Raw genomic sequence first — 25488 nt, forward strand, 5'->3', positions numbered from 1 at the left:
TGGAGCAGTTAGGAGCAAGGCAGCCAACTGTTTTCCTAAATTCCTATTTCCAAAGCCAAGTCAAATAGATCAGACGGTTATTCTCCCTTGCTTTGGACTATCCTAGCCTTCCTCAGAATGATCATGAATTTCAGAGATAATGTCAGAAAGAGACTTTTAGCTGATTCTGTCAATTTCATTGATTCTTAGAATCCTATTTATAGGTTCCACTTATAAATGTGAACTGATTACACGTAGTTTTAGGAAAGAAAAAAAAAAAGGTTCAAAAGGACTCAATCTGCACTATTTGTTAAAACACCAGCGTGTTGTGAAACCCCAATGTAACATCATCTTAGGGTTCAAGTCACACCACTGCACAAACACAGAGCCTTCCAGTACTTTTTGTAACTAAATTTGCTTGGAAGAAATTCAAGATAGATCAAGTTTATAGTCACAAATTGAGTTGTTATATCCCAGATGTAAGCCGAGTCTGCACCCATGCCACCTACTAGTGAAAGTATGTGGACAGTGAACACTGACTAGAGAATTTTTTACAGTGGGGTTTGGGGTGGAAAACTGGAACTTGTGGTGGAGGGCTGCTTTTGCATGGCAAGCACATTTTTTATTTAGAATGTCTGTTACAAATCAATTAAAATAGCAAGCTTCTAGTTCCAGATGCTTTTATTTACACCTTATTAACATTGAGAAAGGCCAAGTGTCTATATTAAAAAATATTATTTCATTTTACTGAGGGAGATTAAAACCCTTCTCACATTCAAGCTCCTCACCCCCACCCTCCCCCATTGTGCTAAGACTAGTGAAAGTTAAAGCAATTTAAGAAAATAAAAACCAAACACAAAAGCTGAGTTTTGAACATTTAAACTGGTTGGTTGATTCAGGTCTCTGATTGCCCATCCCCATCTCCCAGAGCCTGACAAGTATTAGGACATGATGTAATTGTAAGCATAACATAATTATGGAAAGAGGTAGAAAATATTAAACATCGGAAAGGGAAAAAATCATAAAGATGCATAGATAAGGCCTTATGAGCAATTAGCAAATTTTCTTCAGAAATTCAAGGAAGACTGGAAATGTGGCTTTCTCCCAACTGTGTCTAGGGGTTGGGGTTGGTGTCTTTCTTGCTGGCGTCAGCACTTCCAGCTCACTCTTTCTCCCTCTTCCTTACACTCCTCGGATTTTCTGCTCTTATCCTCAGACTACCACCTATGCCCCCTCCTCGAAGCTGGCCAAAATGCCCTGGCTACTCTCCCTAATAACTTGAGAATTTTAGCTTTTGTTTGCTGGCTCTCCCTCTCCATTCAAAACTCCTGGGTGTTTCTATAACAGGTAGACAGTTTTTAAGGACCTGACTCTAAGTTCCTCTCTTCCAATTTTCTTGTCCTCCATCCCATTGCAGTTATCAACTCCAATGGTCACACATACCATAGGCCTTCTCATGGCCAATGATAGCATCTTTTCCATAATAGTAATTTAAAGCATCACACTCTCTGACTCCCTTCTCCTTTCTTTCCAATTTACTCCCTCTAGAACTTGTCTCATACAATTTCTGACCCCCCGGGAGAAAGAATCCATTGATTCTCCTACTCTCATCATTTTACCTTCGCTTGTTGTCCCTGTCTCTCTTTACTCAAATTCCGTTACGTCATCTTTCTTCATCATCATCATTAGCATCATCACAGTCATTGCCTCCATTGCCTTACTCATCTTTACTCCTCTTTCTCTTCGTTGACCTCACCTAGAAAATCTGAACTGTGCACAGATTCAGCCCTGCCTCCACGCAGCTGGAAATGGCTGGAGAAAAGACGTTACCATGCTGCCTGGCCTCACTCTAAATTCATGACTGCCATTTTCGTGTGGGTTCTTGGAGCCGCCAGGCAATCCCACCTCATGTCCCTAGTCTATTCACTCCATCATTCTTCTAGATGATTATTTCATTCTTCTCCTCTTCTGTAAGCCCCTCAAACCTCTTCCCCCAACTCTGGTCTCAGTTGATGGCCTTGCTTTTTATATCACCGAAAATCACTTCATATATTCCCACTACCGAATTCACCAGCCCACTAGCACCTATATCCATATACATTCGCATCCACATATAACTATGGAAGAATGTCCACGTTCCCATCTGCCTGATTCTTCTGACTGTGAAATAGATGCGTTCTTTTCTCCTTAAGGACATCACTTCAGCAATTTTCATTCTTTCCTGGGAATTTATAGACTTTGCCTTCCACGGGTACAAAATTCTGCAAAGATACAAAGATGCTATAATGTGCGTCAGTTTAAACAAAAGAGAAACACTTCTTGAACCTACTTTCCCCCCCACCTACTGCTCCATTTCTCTTCATTTCTCTCCTGAAAAAAATTTCTTCAAAGATTTTTAAATGATACTTTACTGGTTTTTCCTACTGAATACGTGTTAGTGGCTAAGGAATTCCTTCCAAATCATAAACTAACAAAGTAGACCAGCGTACAGGGGAAGAGGCAGGAGAAGAAGTAGGTCTTTGTCAGTCTTACCCAGTCTGACTTGATAACAGTTCCTGTCCCTCTCATCTCCCTTTTTATATGACATAATTTTTCATATTCTTGTCCACGAAGTTCAAGCATGAAAAGAACTCAAAACCTGGAATTGTTTTAATTTTGCCAGTGCTACTTTATGAGACCTGTATTTTATCACCAAATACTGAAAGTTTTGGTAAACCTTAAACAGCATTTTGTTTGGTGACAGCTTTACAGGGGGGCTTAATGGAAAAGTTGCTGAGCACAAGGGACAGGCAGGAAGAAGTATCAGGGCAGAGCTCATTCTACATTTATTATTTTAATCCTTTCCGGTAGACTATTTTTCTGAAGTTTTAGAATAGATAGTATATTCATTCGAGTGGCTCCTGATGACCATAAATTATATGAAGACTATTTATTCAATGATTGTTTACAACTGTAAGCTTGGCAGCTAAAATGAAATCCTGCTTTCATACATCTTATATATTTGATGTTTCTTGAAAAGAATTTTGAAACCCAGGGCCCACCCACCTTGATGTACGAGTGACTCAAGCAGAAGAAAAAAGTTAGGGCAAAATTCCGTGAATAAATAGAATAAATTGGGAAGTCAAAGAAAACTCCCTGGGTAAAAAAAGTAAAACAAACCCCAAATCCCATGGACAATTGAATTTTCCAGGACAACAGCTAATGAGTTACCCACCCTTGAGAAAGACAAGCCATCGACTTGATCCAGACTTCATTTCATATTCTCATGGGAAAAGATACAGTGCTGCTATTAAAATGGTTTTGTACCTCTTAGACATTTTGTCTCTGTGGTTGTAACATTTCACAATGTGACCAAACACCTGACTAATTCATGAATCCAGAAATTAGCCTCCTTCAGTAGTCAAGAGACACAAAACTGCTGTTGAAATGGAATCTTGCTTGGAAAAACTATTAGAGACATAGGTTTTTGAAAAACACTGGAGGGTCCTCCCATTGATTTATACTTTTATATTTTCTGTATATGTGACTTCTGTATTTACTTATTCATTTTCTTCACCAAAAAAATTCAGCATCAAAGTCATTCCTCAAGGCCATGTATAAAAATGTGAAAACCAAGGCAAATAAGAATAAACAAAAGCCATGTGTATGTGAGCGAGCTCTTTGAAGCATGCTTAGGAGATGCTGTCTTTAGAAGTCCTGAAGGCAGAGCTCAAAAGTCACCCAAATATCGTCATTTCTAAAAACTGGAACTGTTTTGATTTATCATGAAAAATAGATGCTCTAACTGTTCCCGAGAGCCACTTTTGTTTCTCATTCTCCCTTCCTTGAGGATACTTATATACTTCATGGTAAGAAGGAACAATGGTGACTTTGATTTTTTTTTTCTTTTTTTGTTAGTGCCAGTCCCCTCCTCTTCCCTTTGGCACTTCTCTAGTCAGCAAAAGCCTTTTCAAAGCCTCCCTGAGCTGGGGACTTTACAGCTAGCAGAGGCCAGAGTCCTGGCAAGAATCCAGTTCTTATCATTCAAAGTCACTGTTGTTTCTTCTCTGGAGGGGATAGGAAAGGGAAGACAATTTCATGCATTGCTTGCAGCCAAAATAAGTCTTTATTTTGAATCTGTTAAAATAAGATCTTTTTCAAAATTCTTGATCTATAAAACTTTATGTAAATCTTGAAAAGTCATTTCTGCAGAAACCAGATTTCCTGACAGTTGCTTTCTATAATTCATTGGCTGGCTGTGGAGAAACCTTTTATCCAACATAAAATGTCTTTTATTAAAATCTTTGTGCCAAAAATAAAATAGAAAAAACCCCCTATTTATAAGGCCCATGTGAAATCTATTTTTACCATTTTATTTTGATAAACTGCTTCAGTCATACAAAATAATGGTATAAAGTAATATAACAAATAAATGTGTTTCTAGCACTCAGTTAAGAAATAAAACATTATAAACGCACTGGAAATCTCCTGTGTACCTTCTCCAGTTGCATTTCTCTCCACCTTGTGCCTAACCTAGAGATAACCATTGCCCCAAATTCAGTGCCTGTCATTCTTACTGTGATTCATACTTTCATTCACTAAATCTTCAAAACTAATTTAGCAACCTAAGTCAAACAAAGCACATAAAGCAATAGAACAAGAATGCAACAATACAAGAATCTCTGAAGAATACAGAGCTTTTGAGTGTCTTCCCACTCTAAAATTCCATGATTCTATAAAATGTGGAAAATGTAGTGAATCAGCTAATTTGTTACTGAAACCAAACAGCAAAGCGCCTTGAACGTTAGAGACCCGATGAGGTTGTGATTTCTATCTTCCTTTAATTCAGCCATCTGCAGGATTGACTTCTCCAGCTGCCCTTGGTGGGCTCACTCTGATAGCTGAACAGCCCGGAGCCCCAGGTTCACGTGCAGATTGCAGCCTGTCCACCTGCACCAGTGGCTGTCCTTTGAGGCATCAACTCTCCCTTTTGGGAAACATAGTTACAACTTGCCAAATTGACACAGACCTAAAAGCTTTCTAGTCCCTTCCCCCAACCTGCAGCTGAGAATTTAAAGGCTTGTGTTCATGACTTTTTTTTTTTTTTTTTTTTTGCCCACGTTCTGCAGTACACTGAGAAGCAGCAAGTCAAACTGATGTCTTCTTTATTTCCACTAAAGTATTATATAGTAGCTACTGCTTGTTCATCATTACCTGTGATGATAGACGATGATTTAAATAACCGTCTTGTTGCAGCATGCCATGGACAACTAGTGTCCTTTTTACTGGTGGGCATGGGGTCACTAATGCCTTTAAGTCTCAATTGATCCAAACAATATTTCCAGATTCCCACTCTTATTGTTCTGTTCCCTGGAGCCAGTTCTGGTAGCAGCAACTATTAGTGAAGATTTAATTGGGTAAGTAGAAGAACCATGAACATTGTGGAATAAGAGATTTATATAGGAATTTTGTCCATATAACTATAAGAGAAGCTGGAGCCATGAGAGTCTGAAAAGGGGAGCTGTAGGATCCGAGAAAATTCACTCAGCCCCTCCTAAAACCAGGCACATCTATTGCCATATGTGAGCACAAAGGAGAGTTAGTAGAAAGAATAAGGAAGGTCATTCCTGCATCCATGAGAGAGCCTGCAGTCACCAGTGGCCATTAGGCCAGTTGTCAGGAAGAAGAGGTGGATATGGGGGGCAGGAGACAGGATGGGGGGGAGGGGCAATAAGCTGGAACCCAGCACCTGGTCAGCTGTCTCTTACTCCATCTACCCACCGAGCCTCTCAGAGAATAATGGCTGCTGTGTCATTTCTGCCCTCAGATCTTGTGCAGATTTCTCTTTTGGCCAATTCTCACATGGAACCGCATGAGAAAGGGGATGCTGGGAAATGGAGTTCCAGCTTAGCCAAGGGGATACAGAATGATACCATCAGATCTTCTTATCTCTAGTTCTGGGCTCTGAATTCTGACTCAGACTCTGTCCTCAGACCCAGAATATCTGAGTTAGATCTAATGTTTGTCTGCATATCTCAATTAGGTATGTCCTTTTCTCTAATTTCACCTAAATACCAGGCTTTCCTAGCCTATCTGTATTTCCCCCTGTACCTAACTTCAGCCTGTAGGGATATTTGTTATATTTGTGGCCACCAGCATCTTTTAAACACATTTTCCACATTATGAGTTTTTCCATCCCCAAATGTAAGCTGCAACTCTTGTTGCCAGTTTCCAGTGACCTAGGTTCTGTCAATCAATTCACCAGCATGGTCTCAGCCTGGTGTAAAGATTTTACAGGCAGCAGCAGCAGCAGCAGAAGTCCCAGTGGGTGTGTTCTGTGCTGGGCATCCCCAAGGCAGAGATGTGGCGCCTGTTCCCACAGGCCTAGAGATGTTGAAGGCACCCATACAAGCATCCTGATGTTGACCTTATGCATAATTCCTGGATGCAGAGACTGCAAGATCACTCCCTGGGCCTTCTGAAGGCCCACAGAACTTTCCTAAGTCATCACATAGCATAAGCCTTCTCAAACTTCGGTATGCATATGAAGCAGGTGTAGAATGGAGCCTGGATTTTGTATTTCTAATAAACCGTTGGTGATGGGGAAGCTTTTGGTCTTATTGATAGAGGCCAAAACTATTTTCGGCTTTGCTACCTTCTTGCCATCCATAGTGCAGCCGGAGTAGTGAGGGATGAGTAAGAACTCCAGTTGGTAAAGTCTGGTACCAGGGGTGGCAGGTCCAGCTAGACGTCTGGGGAGCTCTGGGTGTTTGGGGCTTCCATGGGGCGAAACTCCTGGGCAAAAAGAACAGGTATGACTAGTATTTTCTTTCTAACTTGAGAGAAGAGGGGCTTCTTACAAGTCTTTACTTATTATTTTATAATCTTCTAATTGTGATTGGCAACGCTAGATGATCTCACGGCTTCGAGCACTGCCTGTGCGTTGTTGACTCCTGTGTTTCTGCGTGCATCCAAGAACTCACCTCCGAACTCTGGACATGTAAATCTCAGTGTTAATTCTACATCTCCACTCACAAGTCTCCTTTTAGATTTAATACTAGCCACTCCGGATCTCATGATCTTTTCCCCAAACCTGCTCCATGCATCACCTTTCTCTTCTTAGCTCATGGTAACTCCATCGTTCGAGTTGCTCACATCCCAGTCTTGGAAGCATTCAGCTCCTCCTTTGCAACTAACATCCAACTCATCAGCGAATTCTTTGCAAAATCCAGTTTTTGGCACCTCACTGTTCTACTCTGGTCTGAAGCACTGTTCCCTCTCGCTTGGATGAGCCTCCCAGTGCGTCTATCCTTGCCCTGCCTATCTGTCTTCAGCACAGTAACTAAAGTTTTACTGCTAAGATACATTGCTCATGCCACTCCTTTGCTTAAAATATGCCAGTGACTCGTCTTTTTTTTTTTTTTTTTTTTTTGAGAAAAAAGCCCATCTCCTCAAAGGGCCTACAAGGCCCTACGCAATCTGGCCCTTTGTCAATGTGTGACTTTATCTTCTACTGCTTTATTCCCTTCTACCTTTAGCTACAACCAGGCTGGCCTTGCTTCCTCAAACACACCAGTCATGGACCTATCCCAGGGCCTTTGCACTAGCTAGTCTCTCTGTCTAGAGTGTTATTTCCTCAGATATTCACATAGTTTGCTGCCACACGACCTTCAGGTTGTACTCAAATGTCTTGTTTTTTGCAGTGAGGCCTTTGGCCATTCTCTCTGAAATTCAGTCCCGTCTCCTGAGCTTTCCTATGCCCCTTTACTACTTTAGGTTTTTCCCCCTGTTTTTATTACCATTGAGCATACCATAAATCTTGTCTTGTATTTTATGTGTTTTTCTCAAAAGGGTGTAAGCTCCATGGGGGAGAGATTCTGTTTTGTTTATTGCTATGTACACAGTGCCTAGGAACATGCCTGGCACGTAGTGGTGGTCACCGAGTGTTTGTTGAATAAATGGACAGAAGAGAAGATTAGTTGGTTTCAGGCCTGCCCAAGAAGAAGTGGATTTCAGGGCTTTCAGGAGGACACAGTCATAAAAGAGGAATATTTACTTCTTGTAGATAAAGTAACTCTGTATGGAACAATTCTTCATAGTAACACTTATTCAGTAGTAGGAAATACAAGGATACAAGATGTATAGAACATAGTCTTTGCTCCCAAAAATATGAAAGTCAAATTAAGACAAAAATAAAGCTACAAATTAAGGTAAAAATAACTACAGTTATTTCCACAAATAACTGTAATACAAGATGTGTGTTGGTGGGTGGGGTCTTCCAAGAATATGCTATAAGCAACTAATAATTTCAAGGTTCACATGGGCATACTGCAATGGAGGGGTCACTTTTAAAGCCTTTTACAATGAGATGATACATATAATCACCCAGCTCAATGCTTAGTAAGTGGGAACCATTATAAATACTAGCATGTCTTCCTAATGATACCATTAGAGATAGGAGAGGGGCTGAATGAAAGGATGTCTATCTCAGTATTGGCATTAAACTACTGTAATTTTTATGACTAGTTAAGCAGTATTGCTTATTATATAAAATTGGGGGAATTGAGCAAGGTCAAAGTATCAAATGAAATTGAAAATGTTGGTTGAAGTTCACTGATAATTCTACTATCCAGAGTTAGCCAACTTCAATGCATATAAATGAGATCATAAGGCATACTCTGTCTTATACTTTATTTTTTTACTTATTTTATCCAGAGCATTTCCTTTTTTCAATAAATATCTTTTAAACATAATTTTAAATGCCTACAAAATATTTCATTTTATGTGTTTTACAAATGTTTAAATTATTCTCTAGTTGTTGAATATTTGCATCATTTTCTTTTTTCAAAATCATAAATAATGCTATCCACTTTCCCATTATGTCTTTAGGATGGATTCCACAAAATTATGGTATCAGTCAAAGGTTTGATTATGTATAAAGAAAAAAAATACTGCTGTATAACACATATCTTCTAAACGGTACTACTTTACTTAGTATGTGAATGGATAAATAAATTGAGTAAGCTATTTTTACAGGCTACATAATCAGAAAAATCTTCTTTTCCCACTTTATAATACAAACAATTCTGTATTGCCTGTTGGTTTGAATAGTGTCTAATGTTGTTGGCTTTAACTAATAATTTCACTGTTGTTAAGAAGAACTTGAACGTGAAGCAGGTGGATACTTGGGAACATGGTTCTGCTCTGCTCACCTGGTTTGTACTCATCACTGGAAGGATTTCTCTTCCATGACAAGTATGTTCAAAGGGGAAGCCGCCCAATTCATGTACTGATGAATGGATAAAGAAGATGTGGTACACACACACACACACACACACACACACACACACACACACGAATATTATTCAGCCATAAAAAAAGAATGAAATCTTGTTATTTGCATGACATGGATGGAGCTAGAAAGTATTGTGCTAAGCAAAATAAGTCAGTCAGAGAAAGAAATTACCATATGATTTCACTCATGTGGAATTTAAGAAACAAAACAAATGAGCAAGGGGGAAAAAGGAGAGATAGAGAGAGAGACAAACCAAGAAACAGACTCCTACCTAGAGAGAACAAACTGCTGGTTACCAGCTGGGAGGTGGGGGGATGGGTGGAACAGGTGATGGGGATTAAAGAGTGCACTTGTCCTGAGGAGCACCGGGTGTCCTATGGAAGTGTTGAATCACTACATTATACACCCGAAACTAATATAAGACTGTATGTTAACTTACCGGAATTCAAATAAAAATTTTTTAAAAAGTTTCCTCTGAGTTGATGCTGTGTTTTGCTGGTCAAGTGTTTAAGAGAAGTAGGGCAAGTGAGCAGTGCACCCCACAGCTGCCCCCGGCAGCAGGCAGGCTGCGGAAGCCTCATAATGCCAAAGGCAGCTACCGTAGAGTGGTGTAAAGGTCTTCTCATCTTCAGAAGCATTGGCCAACATGAACTCATTAAGCTTCATGCCATCCCTGCGAGGCAGGCATAGCTAGTTAGAAAAAACGAACCAATGATTACGAGCCCCTTTAAAATAAAAATGCTATCTAAATGCTGAATACCAGATCATAAAAAGCAAATAAATATTATTGTCCCAGTTTTATAGACTGGGGAACTAGGTCATGGGTATTAAGTATTAAGTAATCACTCACTGGGGACAATATAACTAAGGGTACAGAAGAATTCATAATTAGAACTCGGGCATCCTCCAGTCTGGGAGGCTGTGCTCAGAGATTTGGACCAGGCCTTTTGGCAATGGTGTTGTGCACTGGGAACCATTAAAAATTGGGAACTAGTAGGGAAGATCAGCTGCTTGAAAGCAAAAGATTCATAGCTCGTACTGAAGTGCTCTTCCTGTCTGGCAATAAAAAAGCTAGTCACAGTTGCGTCTGTAGCAGGGTCATGGGTCATGGCAGAGCTCCTTCCTCGGGGCTTCCGTTGTGGATATTAACTGTGTTAATATAATAGCACCTCCTTAAAATGATAGTTCTTTTTTGACATCTGTGTCTCTCATGAAAGACATCTTTGAGATCACAAATTGCATCTTAGTTTTTCTATCTTCGGTGGCTGACTCAGTTTGGTACATTGTAGGGATGAAATAAAATTTCTTTGAGTATGCCAAACAATTAAAAAATACGGTAGCATCATAGTTTGTACAACAAATATACCTCCTATGAAAGTGTGTTCCAGGAGTTCTCACCAGAAAGCTCACATCAGCATCAATTGTAGGGCTTTTTAAAAAATGCAGTAATTACCCCAGCCCAGATCTTCTAATTTATCACTCCAAGATAACTCTCAGGAAGTCTTCAAAATTGATGCAGTGTTTACTGCTGATGGAGAATACACAGTCTATTTCCTTTGAAAATCCTTCAGCATCCTTTTGTCACCCCACCACCGAAGGACAGAGACAGAAATCCCCTTACACTATATATTTAACTTGATGTGAGAGATGTTTATAGAAAGTGAGGGGAAAGTCACATTGATTGAACACCCCTTCTGTGTCTGGCACTGTCCCAGTTGTTTACACAGGTGTTATCCTATCTGATCTTCACAGTGACCCTGCAGAATCAGTGCTTTTATGCTAATTTTTTTTAAAGATGGGAAACTTGGGCCTTCGTATTTCAAATTAAATGTTAACTGCTAGTATCATTCCATTGGTGCCTACATCCAATCACTGTTGCGTGCAAATATAATTCGTTTTTACTTTTGCTATCTTAGGAAGGTTCTTAATTTTGCCACACTGTTGTCCTTTATTTAGTCAATATTCGGTTTCAGTCTACACAATGCTACACAATGCTAGGTGTCCCGTTACCCCCTGCCCCCCCGCTTGGTTTTAAAAGTCATGCAGAGACTTAGCGTCTCTTTCTTTCCGCCATCTTTCTCTTTCTCTCTCTTTTCTTCCTCCCTCCCTTCCCTCTCTTTTTCTTTCCTTCTCATCCTTCTTCTTCATCTTTGTCATCTCATTCTGCTTTTCTTTCTCAGTTTTAAAGTAGAGGTTTCAGTTACAGGGGGCCAATAGGCCAGGAGACAACTGTCCTTGAAAAGACAGTTTGTTAGTTTCCGAGGGGCATGAGCACACCGCTCAGGAGGCAGAAGGAACAAGGGGAACGCACACAGGCAAATGCCTTTATTTTGGTTTCTATAGGAACAGGAGAGGAAGAGTGAGCAAGTTCAGGATTGGCTAGTTTGAAAAATTTCAATGGGCTCTGTGCTTGGGGGGTGGCCTGTAGTTGTCTAGTACCTGACCCTGGGGTGATTGAGGGCAGGGGGTTAGTGTTCTGGATTGTAGGAACCCAGTCAAAGGAGGCAAGGTTTGCATGTGGATGTGAGATTGGTTAGTTTGCATACTAAAGGTTTGTTCCAGGCAAATTGGCTGTTATCTTTAGGAATTAGCTAACTTTGGGAGGGGCAGTCCCTCCCTGGGGCCAGAAGACACCAAGATGTCAAAGTTTCATAAAATACAGAAAAAAAAAAAAAACACCCCATGATTAATACACATTCTCTCTATTTTTCTTCATATTCATATATCAAAGTTATAGTCAATATAGAATAGGACTCAATAGATTTTTCACTTAAAACCTATAGCAACAAAAGAGAAATGAAGCTGTGACTGTAACTCTAGAATACACATAGTAGATTTCAAACTAAACACTTCAGAACTCCTTTTCTTTTAAGATGAGATTTTAACATAGGCATTAACGATTAAGATTTCAACTTGTATTTTACTATGGCAAATGATGTGAAAATGAAGAAAAATCAAACTGAGCTAATGACCCAATTGGAAGAAAAAAAGGTGCAGGACCTCCAACCTTTGTCCTTCAGGATAAAAGAGATTTCCAGTTCAGTCTTTCAGCACAGAAAGACATTTTTTTTTTTTTTTTTTTTTTTTTTTTTTTTTTACAAAAATAGGCATGCCGATCCAAATGCCCAGGACCAGTAACTACAATGTAGTTCTATTCATCCCCTCCCCACCCCCACCCCAATAACGATGGTCTCAGGACAGTTTATGACCCAGAAACACATGTTGGGGTAATAAGATAAGGATGTAATTAAACAAAGAAGGATATCTAGGTTTCAGTCTGTTGAATACCCTTGAATAATGTTCAGACAATATGAGGCAGAATATATCTAAATGTCAGGTTTCTACTCACAGACAAAGAAATTAATAATGAGTAATAAGGAGACGTTGGATCTACTGAGAAAATAAAAATTATTCCATGTTTCTTCTAGCAGGGTAAATCATAAATATGATATACTGGTTGGAATTTCTTTCTCCTTAATACACATTTTCATTCCAGGTCAGGAAGAATTCAGGAGGCCATATCCATAATTGGAATACCAGCTGCTTATAAAAGAGGATTAAAGATTTTAAAAATACTCTAAATAAAATGAAGGATTACTGGAGAACAGGGTGGCTAACTTTAAAAAGCCTTCGCATAGCCCCTTCTCTGAAATCATTGGGAAATCATGCTCATTTAAGCTGCTTCCTCAATCAAGCTGTACCTTCCCAATTATATTCAAGACTGCTCTTGGAGGGGGGAAACTGTTATTATAACTAAAATGGTCAGAGTTGACATTCCTATGACCTTCTGCATATATTCACCTCATTCAGTGCTCAGAACGATCCCATAATCCAGGTTGCTGTTCTCATTTTACAGATAATGAAAGGGAGGCTCAAAGGTTTACATGACAACCCAAGTATATAAATAGCCAGCAATTGGCTAACCTGGGATTCAAGTTCAATTCTTGCTGGTTATAAGTCTTACGCCCTTTAAACCACAGCATCCTGCCTTCTTGCCCACTGGAGGTGCTGGACAGACTTGTGTTGAAATATACTGAGCTGACTTCAAATTTTGAAGGAATTCCAAGATTACATACGTACTTAACTTTCTTTAGCAATCTTTTCCTTCTGAAATTTAAGATAGGCATATGAGTGAAATATGGACTCCGTTCCACCAAAAGCACTGGTAATTTTTGACCTATGATAGAAGAGTAGAGCTAAGGTCATAGGGATCCAACTTTCCAGGGTTTCTTAAAAAAAAAAAAAATTCATGGTGTGCAGTCTGTCTACAGCTGATTTGGGGGATACATCAGAGCCATCGTATTTTCTCTCCCTTTCCTGCCAATCCAGAGATTTACTCTTGTCTAGTCCCCAGGGAAAGAGATAGGGGAAGGAAAGGAGGGAAAAGAGAAGATTACAACCTGGGTTATGTGTCTTCGAGGATGCAGAGGCTTTTCACTGCTGTTGGTTGGGAGATGTGCGCATCGGCAGCAAAGCCATGCGTAGTTACTTCTCTATCCTCACCTATCCCCTGGCAAAGCTCCCCAGACAATTCAAAACCTAGTGATGGCTCCATTTGTTTCTGCCAGGTGGTACAGACCCCATTCCAGTCTGTCAGTAGCCACTGTCTGATGGCTGCTTCACTTTGGCTAAGAAATAACTATTGTGTAGGGGGATGGGAGGGAGTAACAGAGAGATCTTGAAACTGGAAGACCAGAGAGATTTGTTTTTTTCCAGAAAAAAATCTCCCAGGCACAAGTAATTTCCTTTGTTAGGTTACTGCCTTGGATAGAAGTAGACGTAGTACAGGGGGCAGTGGTTTATATCATTTTCTCTCTGATCCCCTACTGTAAGGGCCAAACCTGACATTGTTGACTTTTTGGTGTAGGTTGAGTTTCCTCACAATAATGAGCTCTTGCATCTGCTTCTTTGCAGAGATTTATTTATTTATTTATTTATTTTTCGGGAAGGAGTAGATCCTCTCCGTGTTCCTTCCGGCTCTTAAATGTAATGGTGCTGTGACTGTAATATCAGTCTTCTGTCAAAATCTCAGTTGTACAGCTGGGCTAAATGAACCTATCCTTGATTCTGTATGGACTCCCATCCATCTTGCATTTAAGAAAAATGCTTTTCTAACATGCTTCAGAGCTACTTTAATAAACCTGATGGTAAATCACTTCTCCCAACGGTCAAGGGCAGCAGCTTGATTCAAAGGTGGAGCACTACTGGGGTTTAATTGTGGCAAATGCCACTAATGCTGCTTTTGGCAAAAATGCTTTTGGCACTAAAATGGATGGCCTCTGGGTTTTACACCCTGGGGCTGAGATACAGCTTGCTAGCTCAAGAAAAGAATTAAGTACATTTTTACTGATTGGGCCAAAGGGATGTAGAACTAGTCATAGGAAACTAAACTAAAAAATAAATCTGTTTTGATGCTATCTATGTCAGGGGAGGAAAGTGAGTGCAGGGAAGGAGAGAAGGAGTTTCATTTAACATTTGCTGTCCTGAGTAGTAAAAACTAGGTCAAGTGGTAAAAACAGCTTTGTACATCTAATGTGCTATTAAATCATACCAAGTAGTTTTACAAGATGTAGTCTACTTATATAGGAGTCATTGTAATAAAAATTCTAAATTTTGGATCCATGGCCCACAGTGCATGCATAATTTCTCACCTGATATTGCTTTTAGTGTTGGTTGTTTTCATATTGCACCTGGCACATATCATTTGAAACCTTTTCCTTTAATTATACTAATTGCATAACTTCAGTTTTCAGACTAGCACCGTAAAATATCCTGGTTTATCAACTGGAATTTGTAGTGGTTAGACATATATTGAACTTCGTAATTTAAAAAATTGGGACAAGAAAGATGCAGGAGTGGGGGATGGGTAGGAGTGATGCTATCAGATATATCCACGTCTGATTAATTCCAGAGGAGCAATACATCATCAATACTGCCGAAAGCAGAGCTCCTTTGGAGTCGGGTCCCTGGAGTCAGGAGCACTAAATGATGAGTACAGCTTCCTAGGTGAAATGAGGTGGCTTAAGATACATGCCCATCAAACTTGTTCATCGCCACCAAAGAAAATGAATACTGCCGGATCCCATGTTTCTAATCTGTCTTCAGTGTGCCATCAGACAGACTCAGAAATCTGGAGCTTAGCATATGTAAGTTACGAATGAGGTTGCCAGTAGAAGGTTAGTCATAATAGGAAATAGTATGTGCAGCCGACTTCCAGTTGCTCCTAGTGCCATCGGGCGGGGCAAATATAATGGATGTGCCCACAAACTATACATGGACATTTATATTCAGATTAGTTATGTTGAAATAAAATGTCATTATGCATAGGGTATTCTTTATCTCATCGAGAACTTGATACATCTTGCCTAGTGATGTCACTAGGTAGGAAAGTGGGCTTTCTAGGAGTGTGGTGCTCAGTCTTAACCTTTGTGTTTTCCAATGTGGTAGTGATCTGGTATAAATCATACAGGCTGAGTGGGGACCTTGGATTTCTTCAGGCTCTTGGCTTTTAGGCTAGGTGTCCATGTTTCCCTAAATGAGTAACCCAAGATGAAAGACGAAGGACGATAGCTTCAGTAAGCAAAAAGTCATAGCATATAAAGCAAGCTATAGTTAACTAGAAAGGTGGGGCACAGAATACTTTTTAAAAACCATAAAATTCTCAATGATTATAGCTCTTTATGTCAAAATATTCAGGGCTGACATTACTGAAACCCACAAGAGCAGGTGTTCTGAATGATAATTTAAGGTATAATTAGAGTTTCTGAAGAACACTATGTGGTGCAGTTAATTGAAAGAGACTATAGAGTTAATCATGGAATGATTTATTAAGAAAATTTTAAAATAGACTGACAAGCTATAAAAAAAAAACCCCAAAACCTCCTATTTCCCAAATCTCTATTTTGGCTAAACATAAAGCTGAAATATATTGCTACTTTGATTAAAAAATGTAAACAATTTAGTTATGTCTGTAAAATAGTATATGATTATCTCACTTTTTATGATATTACATCTCATTATTTACATAATATGTAGGTTGTTTGCAAGGTTCACAAAACCATGCTGAGCAGACAGATTATAGGGATAAGTGGTAGGGCTGTGCTTCAAGTTCCACTTGGATTAAAGCACTTAAAACTATAGAATGAAATAGAGAGGTAGCCCTCTCCTCTTGATATTTGTAACCACTTTGGGGACTCCTATTTAAACCACTGTAATCTCTATGTGTCTATCAATAACTTCTTAATCACCTCTTTGATTTTTTTCAGTTCCCCAAAAAACTGATCTTTAGCTCTATAATTATTATGAAAAGAATTTTAATAGATGATGGTGGGTCCTGGTGTCACAAGTTAGAACAAGAATCCTTCAGAGATAGGACTTCATTTGAATGCTGGTGTGTGGGGGCAGGGATCACACACTATTGATAAGGAAGGAGTCCAAAGAGTAGAGCTGGAAAGATATAAGAGGCATCACGTTGCCCTCTTTTATTACACAAATGATAAAACTGAGGCCCAGTGAGATTAAGAGACTTTCCCAAAAGTCTGATATAGAGCACTAAATTCGTGGAGGAAAACAATTTGATCTGAGGTCTTTAGTTTGGCATAATCTGTGAGAAAGGCACAGATAAAATAATGTGGGGTTCAAGAGAAAGGAACATCACATTCAGTAGCAGGAATGAAAAAGGCAGCATGAAGAGGTTCATTTTTCATATGACTTTTAAAAACAGGGATTTAGAATTTTCAATGGTTGAGCTGGAGGTCAAGAGGAATGACAAGGAAGAAATATTCTACTGTGAACAATGACCTTGTGACAGAAAATATGGGATACCTCAGAGCAAGGTGTTTCAACCTCAGCACTATTGACGTTTGGGGGCAGATAATTTCTTGTTGTCAGGGGCGACCCCGTGCTTTGTAGAATGTTTAGCAGCATTGCCAGGCTCTGCCCACTATATACCAGTAATACACGCTCTTGTGCTGTGACAATCAAAACTATTTCCAGACTGTGGCAGATGTTCTTGGGGGGCAAAATGACTCCTGAAGCCCTTGAGAACCACTGCATTAAAGCAACAGAGAGCCTTGGAAGAAGGATGTTGGTCACCATGTATATTAGTCACCCCTAAATGTTTGTTAAAAATAAAAAAAAGAAGGAAAGGATGAGAAGAAAGGGAAGAAAGAAGATGAAAAGATAGAATACTTTTTCCTGAAAACTCTGTCACTAAGTTAAAAACCATTAAGATAAGACTTACAAAAAAGGTTTTTTTTTTTTTTTAAAGATTTTATTTATTTATTCGACAGAAATAGAGACAGCCAGCGAGAGAGGGAACACAAGCAGGGGGAGTGGGAGAGGAAGAAGCAGGCTCATAGCAGAAGAGCCTGATGTGGGGCTCGATCCCATAACACCGGGATCACGCCCTGAGCCGAAGGCAGACGCTTAATCGCTGTGCCACCCAGGCGCCCCAAGACTTACAAAAAAGTTTTAATGGGGAGATTACAACATGTTCCATCTCAAATTGAAATATCAAAGTAATTTTCACAGACAAATATATTACTTTAACTCTTTTTTTTTTTTTTTTTTTTTTACTCTGTAGCCACAAAATTCAGTGTAAGGCAGGTTTACTGTACTCGACAAAGCTGGAAGATGAGCGTGATAGTGTGTTGATGGTGATAGGGTATGAAGGAGTCATTTATTGGAAGGTGGTAGAGAGTCAGACGGTTCACTCTTACAGGCAACCTCTTGTGACTCATATCTTGTATCTAAACCACATTTAAAACTAAAGTAATAACACACAATAAAAAATCTTCAGGGTGAAATAAAGGTTAAAATTGAGAGTATTTTGGTATATATGGGAATAGCCCAATGAACACGGGAGAGTGAGGGGCAGTAAGAGTTGCTGCCTCTTTTTCTTTATCTCACTCACAGAGTGGTATGTTTTGAGTTCATGCAAATATGGTGCATAATTCAAATTTGCTCTCTATGATAGTCCCAGGCCAGAAATTGTGGCATTGAGTAAATCAATAACAGTATCTTTTCCTATAGAGTAATATCAAAGTGTCACTTCTCAGAGTGCAGTTTTTGGAGGGTTAAAGTATCATCAAACAAAAATTAGAGATATTTTCAAAGCCTTTATGATATAAAATAGTTTTTTTTAATAATAATATTTTTTTATTATATTATGTTAGTCATCATACAGTACGTCCCTGGTTTTTGATGTAAAGTTCCATGATTCATTAGTTGCGTATAACACCCAGTGCACCATGCAATACGTGCCCTCCTTACTACCCATCACCAGCCTATACCATTCCCCCGCCCCCCTCCCCTCTGAAGCCCTCAGTTTGTTTCCCAGAGTTCGTAGTCTTTCATGCTTCATTTCCCCTTCTGATTACCCCACCTTTCTTTATCACTTTCTTCTCCTACCGATCTTCCTACTTCTTTTGTTCCATAGATGAGTGAAATCATATGATAATTGACTTTCTCTCCTTGACTTATTTCACTTAGCATTATCTCCTCCAGTGCCGTCCATGTTGTAGCAAATGTTGAGAACTCGTTCTTTCTGATAGCTGAGTAATATTCCATTGTATGTATGGACACCATCTTCTTAATCCAGTCATCTGTTGAAGGGCATCTCGGCTCCTTCCACGATTTAGCTATTGTGGACAATGCTGCTATGAACATTGGGGTGCATATGGCCCTTCTCTTCACTATGTCTGTATCTTTGGGGTAAATACCCAGTAGTACAATGGCTGGATCATAGGGTAGCTCAATTTTTAACTTTTTAAGGGAGCTCCACACTGTTTTCCAGAGTGGCTGTACCAACTTGCATTCCCACCAGCAATGTAGGAGGGATCCCCTTTCTCCACATCCTCTCCAACAATTGTTGTTTCTTGCCTTGTCAATTTTTGCCATTCTAACTGGTGTAAGGTGGTATCTCAGTGTGGTTTTGATTTGAATTTCCTTGATGGCTAATGATTTTGAACATTTTTTCATGTGTCTGTTAGCCATTTGTATGTCTTCATTGGAAAAGTGTCTGTTCATATCTTCTGCCCATTTTATGATTTGTTTATTTGTTTCTCGTGTATTGAGTTTGAGAAGTTCTTTGTAGATCTTGGATACCAGTCTTTTATCTGTAGTGTCATTTGCAAATATATTCTCCCATTCTGTGGGCTGCCTCTTAGTTTTTTTGACTGTTTCCTTGGCTGTGCAGAAGGTTTTTATCTTGATGAAGTCCCACAAGTTCATTTTATCTTTTGTTTCTCTTGCCTTTGGAGATGTGTCATGAAAAAGGTTGCTGTGGCCGATGTTGCTGCCTATGCTTTCCTCTAGGATTTTGATGGATTCCTGTCTGACATCGAGGTCTTTCATCCATTTGGAGTTTATCTTTGTGTATGGTGTGAGAGAGTGGTCAAGTTTCATTCTTTTGCATGTAGCTGTCCAATTTTCCCAGCACCATTTATTAAAGAGACTGTCTTTTTTTCACTGGATGTTTTTTCCTGCTTTATCAAAGATTAGTTGCCCAAAGAGCCAAGGGTCCTTTTCTGAGTTCTCTATTCTGTTCCATTGGTCTATGTGTCTGTTTTTGTGCCAGTGCCATGCTGTCTTTGTGATCACAGCTTTGTAGTACAGCTTGAAATCTGGCATTGTGATGCCCCCAGCTTTGTTTTTCCTTTTCAACAATTCCTTGGCGATTCGGGGCCTTTTCTGGTTCCACACAAATTTAAGGGCTGTTTGTTCCAGTTCTTTGAAAAATGTCATTGGTATTTTGATCGGGATAGCATTGAAAGTGTAGATTGCTCTGGGTAGCATGGGCATTTTAACTATGTTAATTCTTCCGATCCATGAGCATGGATTATTTTTCCATCTTTTTGTGTCTTCTTCAATGTCTTTCAAGAGTGATTTGTAGTTCCTAGAATATAGATCCTTTACGTCTCTGGTTAAGTTAATTCCAAGATAACGTATGATTTTTGGTGCTATTATAAATGGAATGGATTCCCTAATTTCTCTTTCTTCAGTCTCATTGTTCGTATATAGAAATGCAACTGATTTCTGAGCATTGATTTTGTATCCTGCCACATTACTGAATTGCTCTATAACTTCTAGTAGTTTGGGGGTGGATTCTTTTGGGTTTTCCATATAGAGTATCATGTCATCTGCAAAGAGAGAGAATTTGACTTCTTCTTTGCTGATTTGGGTACCTTTTATCCCTTTTTGTTGTCTGATTGCTGTTGCAAGGACTTCTAGTACTATGTTGAATAATAGTGGTGAGAGTGGGCATCCTTGTCATGTTTCTGATCTTAAGGGAAAGGCTTCCAGCTTTTCCCCATTGAGAATGATATTTGCTCTAGGCTTTTTATAGATGGTTTTTATGAGATTGAGGAATGTACCCTCTATCCCTACACTCTGAAGGGTTTTAATCGGGAAAGGATGCTGTATTTTGTCAAATGCTTTTTCTGCATCTATTGAGAGGGTCATATGATTCTTGACTTTTTTCTTGTTGATATAATCTGTGACACTGATAGATTTGCGAATGTTGAACCACCCTTGCATCCCAGGGATGAATCCCACTTGGTCATGATGGATAATCCTTTTAATATACTGTTGGATCCTATTAGCCAGGATCTTGTTGAGAATTTTGGCGTCCATATTCATCAGGGATATCGGTCTGTAATTCTCCTTTTTGATGGGGTCTTTGCCTGGTTTGGACATCAAGGTAATATTGGCCTCATAGAATGAGTTTGGTAGACTTCCTTCTGTTTCTATTTTTTGAAACAGCTTTAGGAGAATAGTTATTATTTCTTCTTTGAATGTTAGGTAGAATTCCCCGGGGAATCCATCAGGCCCTGGAGTTTTGTTTTTTGGAAGGATTTTAATCACTGCTTCAGTCTCTTCATAATTAATCTGTCTGTTTAAAAAATCAATTTCTTCCTGTTTCAGTCTTGGTAGTTTATAGGTTTCTAGGAAGGCCTCCATCTCTTCCATGTTGCTTAATTTATTGGCATAAAGCTGTTGATAAAAGTTGCTAATGATCCTTCCTATTTCATTGGTGTTGGTTGTGACCTCTCCCTTTTCATTCATAATTTTATTAATTTGGGTCCTTTCTCTATTCTTTTGGATAAGTCTTGTCAGTTGCTTCTCTATTTTATTTATTCTTTCAAAGAACCAGCTTCTAGTTCTGTTGATCTGCTCTACTGTGCTCCTGGTTTCTAATTCATTGATCTCTGCTCTAATCTTGATCAACTGCTTTCTCGTGAGTGGATTAGGCCTGTTCTTCTGTTGCTGTTCCAGCTTCTTGAGGTGAGAATATAAAAACTGCATTTTAGATTTTTCTATTCTTTTGAGTGAGGCTTGGATGGCTATGCATTTTCCCCTTAGGACTGCCTTTGCAGTGTCCCATAGGTTTTGGACCGTTGTGTTTCATTCTCGTTGGTCTCCATAAATTGTTTAAGTTGATTTTTGATTTCCTCATTTATCAAATCATTCTTGAGCAAGGGGGTTCTTAGTTTCTAAGTGTTTGAGTTTCTTCCAAATTTTTCCTTGTGATTGAGTTCCAATTTCAAAGCATTGTGGTCTGAGAATACCCAGGGAATAATTTCAGTCTTTTGGTATTGGTTGAGACCTGTTTTGTGACCCAGAACATGATCTATTCTGGAGAGTGTTCCATGTGCATTAGAATAGAATGAGTATTCTGTTGTTGTGGAGTGTAGTGTTCTATATATATATATCTATGAGGTCCATCTGGTCTAATATGGCATTCAAAGCTCTTGTTTCTTTGTTGATTTTCTGCTTAGGTGATCTATCTATTGCTGATAGTGGAGTGTTCAGGTCCCCTACTATTAACGTATGTTTATCTATATGTCTCTTTATTCTGGTTAAGAGTTGGCTTGTGTATCTTGCTGCTCCCCTGTTGGGGTATAGATATTTATAATTGTCATATCCACTTGTTGGATACATCCTTTAAGAATAATATAGTGCCCTTCTGTATCTCTAACTATAGTCTTTAGTTTAAAATCCAATCTGTCTGATATGAGAATTGCTACCCCAGCTTTCTTTTGAGGTCCATTGGCATGAAAGATAGTTTTTCATTCCTTTACTTTCAGTCTGGATGTATCTTTAGGTTCAAAAAGAGTCTCTTGTAGACAGCAAATGGATGGGTCATGTCTTTTTTATCCAATCTGCAACCCTGTGGTGTTTTGTGGGAGCATTTAGGCCATTCACATTGAGAGTGATTATTGAGAGATATGGTTTTGATACCATGTTGCCAGTAAAGTCTTTGTTTCTATAGATTGTAACTTTCTATTCTGTATCACTCTTGGGGCCTTTTTACTTTTATAGAACCCCCCTTAATATCTCCTGTAGGGCTGGTTTCGTGGTTACGAAATTGGTCAGTGACTGGCGATTCTGGAAGGTCCTTATCTCTCCATCAACTCTGAATGACAGCCTTGCTGGATAAAGGATCCTTGGCTGCATGTTTTTTTTTTTTGAAAGAGCTTTAAAAATGCCCCCCCCCCCCAATCCTTTCTCTCATTCCAGGTCTGTGTAGACAGGTCTGACGTAATTCTGATACCTTTGCCTTGGTACGTGAGAAATTTCTTTGCCCTGGACGCTTTCAATACTATATCCTTGGATCTAATATTTGCGAATTGCACTATGACGTGACGTGGCATAGGTTTGTTGTGGTTAAGCTTGGGAGGGGTCCTCTCTGCCTCTTGGACACGAATGTTTGTTTCCCTTGCTAGATTAGGGAAGTTTTCAGCTACAATTTGTTCAAATATCTCTTCTAGACCTCTGTTTTTCTCCACCCCCTCGGGGATGCCGATGATTCTGACATTGGAACGTTTCATTGAGTCAGTAATCTCCCGTAACCTACATTCTTGAGATTGGATTTCTTTGAGCCAAGTTTCTGTTTTAGCTTTCTCTTCTACTAATCCATCCTCCAATTCGCTGATAAGTTCTTCTGCCTCATTCACCCTGGCCATCAGAGCATCTAGTTTTGAATGCATTTGATTCATAGCATTTTTTTTAAAGATTTTATTTATTTATTTGACAGAGATAGAGACAGCCAGCGAGAGAGGGAACACAAGCAGGGGGAGTGGGAGAGGGAGAAGCAGGCTCATAGCAGAGGAGCCTGACGTGGGGCTTGATCCCACAACGCCGGGATCACACCCTGAGCCGAAGGCAGGCGCTTAAGCGCTGTGCCACCCAGGCGCCCCTGATTCATAGCATTTTTAATTTCTGCCACATTCGCTCTCATTTCTGCCCTTAGAGATTCTATATTCTCGTTAATATTTTCGTTAATATTTTTTCAAGTCTACATGTCATCTTGACCGTTGTTACTCTGAACTCCATTTCTGATAATTTGGTTATATCCATATCCATTAGTTCTGTGGCAGAGGCCACAGACTCATTTTCTTTTCTTTGCTGGGGGGGATTTCTCCTTCTTGTCATTCTGATGAGAGATTGTGGGGATGCCCAGAGCCCAAATTATTGACCAGGACCCATGCAGTGTGCACTTGTTTTATAGGGACCTTAGGGATGTGGGCTTCTTGGTTTTTCAGCCTGCCTTCTGGGGGAGGATCCTGCCGTGCTGTTACTCAGGCAACCCTGTTTGGGTAGAGTCTCCACGTCCCCTGCGAGGGGGGATATGGATGGGCACACTATGAGCCAGTATTTCCAGGCTTTTGTTCTCTGGCGGCTTCCCCTGGCAGTTTGCTGTGCCTCTTCTGAGAGTCAGAGCAGCAGTGGCCGAATCCCAGCCTCTGTCTCAGAACAGAGGGATTGCAGACTGTTCTCCACTGATGTTCTGGCCACTTTAACTCCGTTACTGTTGGTGCTGCTCACCCTGCAGTGACCCGGGATGTGCACCCCACAGCTGGCATCCCAGCCCTCACTTCCAGGGCCGGCGCGTCTCTGTCCTTTGTGTTTCTAACACCAGCCACCAGCCGCCCCCCGCGCGCTCTGGAGCTCCACTTCAGTGTGGTTTGCGCGCACTCCGGAGCTCTGGATTTTAGTCTGGTTGCACGTGTTCCCCGACTCACAGTCTCAGTCTGCTCTCTCAGGGTGCCGGTCCATGAGTCCGCCTGCTCCCCGGTGCAGGTGGCTACAGCTTCCCGGCACCCGAACGCGGCGTCTCCCTCCCCCTTCCGTTTATCTTCCAATATCTGTGCGCGGATTCATGGCTCCCTGCTTTGTACCTCAATACTCAGCGCTGGAAATGTTCATTTGTAGAGATCCAGATGTATCTTCCTGCGTCTCAGGCTGATTCCGTGGGTATTCAGGATGGTCTGGTACCTATCCAGCTCAACTCAGGGGACCAGCTGAAAAAGGGGACCCCTACTCCTCCGCCATCTTAACTTTGTCGCTATGATATAAAATAGTTAACTGGGGGCACCTATGTGGCTCAGCTAAGCACCTGCTTTCGGCTCAGGTCATGATCCCGGGGACCTGTGATCGAGCCCCACTTCAAGCTCCCTGATCATGAGGGGTCTGCTTCTCCCTCTCCCTCTGCACACACTCTCTCTCCCCCAAGTAAATAAATAAAATCTTTTTTAAAAATAAAATAGTTAACTGAACAAACACTATGTGATGTAGGTCTGTATATGTCAGGGCTAATGGGAGAGAAAGCTGTGAAGGTAGAATGGAGATATAGGATCTAACAAATAGTACAGACGAGTATATGGGACATAAAGATGAAAAAGATATGGAACCTATCATCTAGGATAAATTACTCTAGACATCAGAGAAGCATGAAATTAAGTGTGACTAGCAGACCTGTGAAAGCTTCATAGAAAAGTCGCCATAAGTGAATAAGACTCCAAAAGAAGTGGGTGAGGAAAAAGCATGTTCTAGGCTGAGGGAAGGCTAGAGTCTAAGAAGATGGATGGGTTCATAAAACAGAATGGATCTGAGGTTTCCAAGCATGGTGTAGGTATCAGGTGACATGGATACAGGACCCTAAGCCAGATCATAGAGCTGCTTGCATGTGTTGTGAACAAGTTAGGTTTTGCTGTAAAATAAACCACCCCTACACTTCCATCTCAAAGCAGTAAACATCTGTTATTTCTCATGATTCTGAGGGTAAGCTGAGTAGATCATCTGGCTGGGGTAGGACCAACTGATTTCTGCAATATACCTTTCAACAGTGTGGCTCTGGGGGTTCTAGAACAGCCTTCTTCAGATGTCTGGTGGTTGGCAGGCTGATTGTTCTAAACTAGGGGTTGCCAAAATTTTATAAAGGAAGAGGTAGT

Source organism: Ursus arctos, unplaced genomic scaffold, assembly GCF_023065955.2.
Source record: "Ursus arctos isolate Adak ecotype North America unplaced genomic scaffold, UrsArc2.0 scaffold_26, whole genome shotgun sequence".
Taxonomy (NCBI): Eukaryota; Metazoa; Chordata; class Mammalia; order Carnivora; family Ursidae; genus Ursus; species Ursus arctos.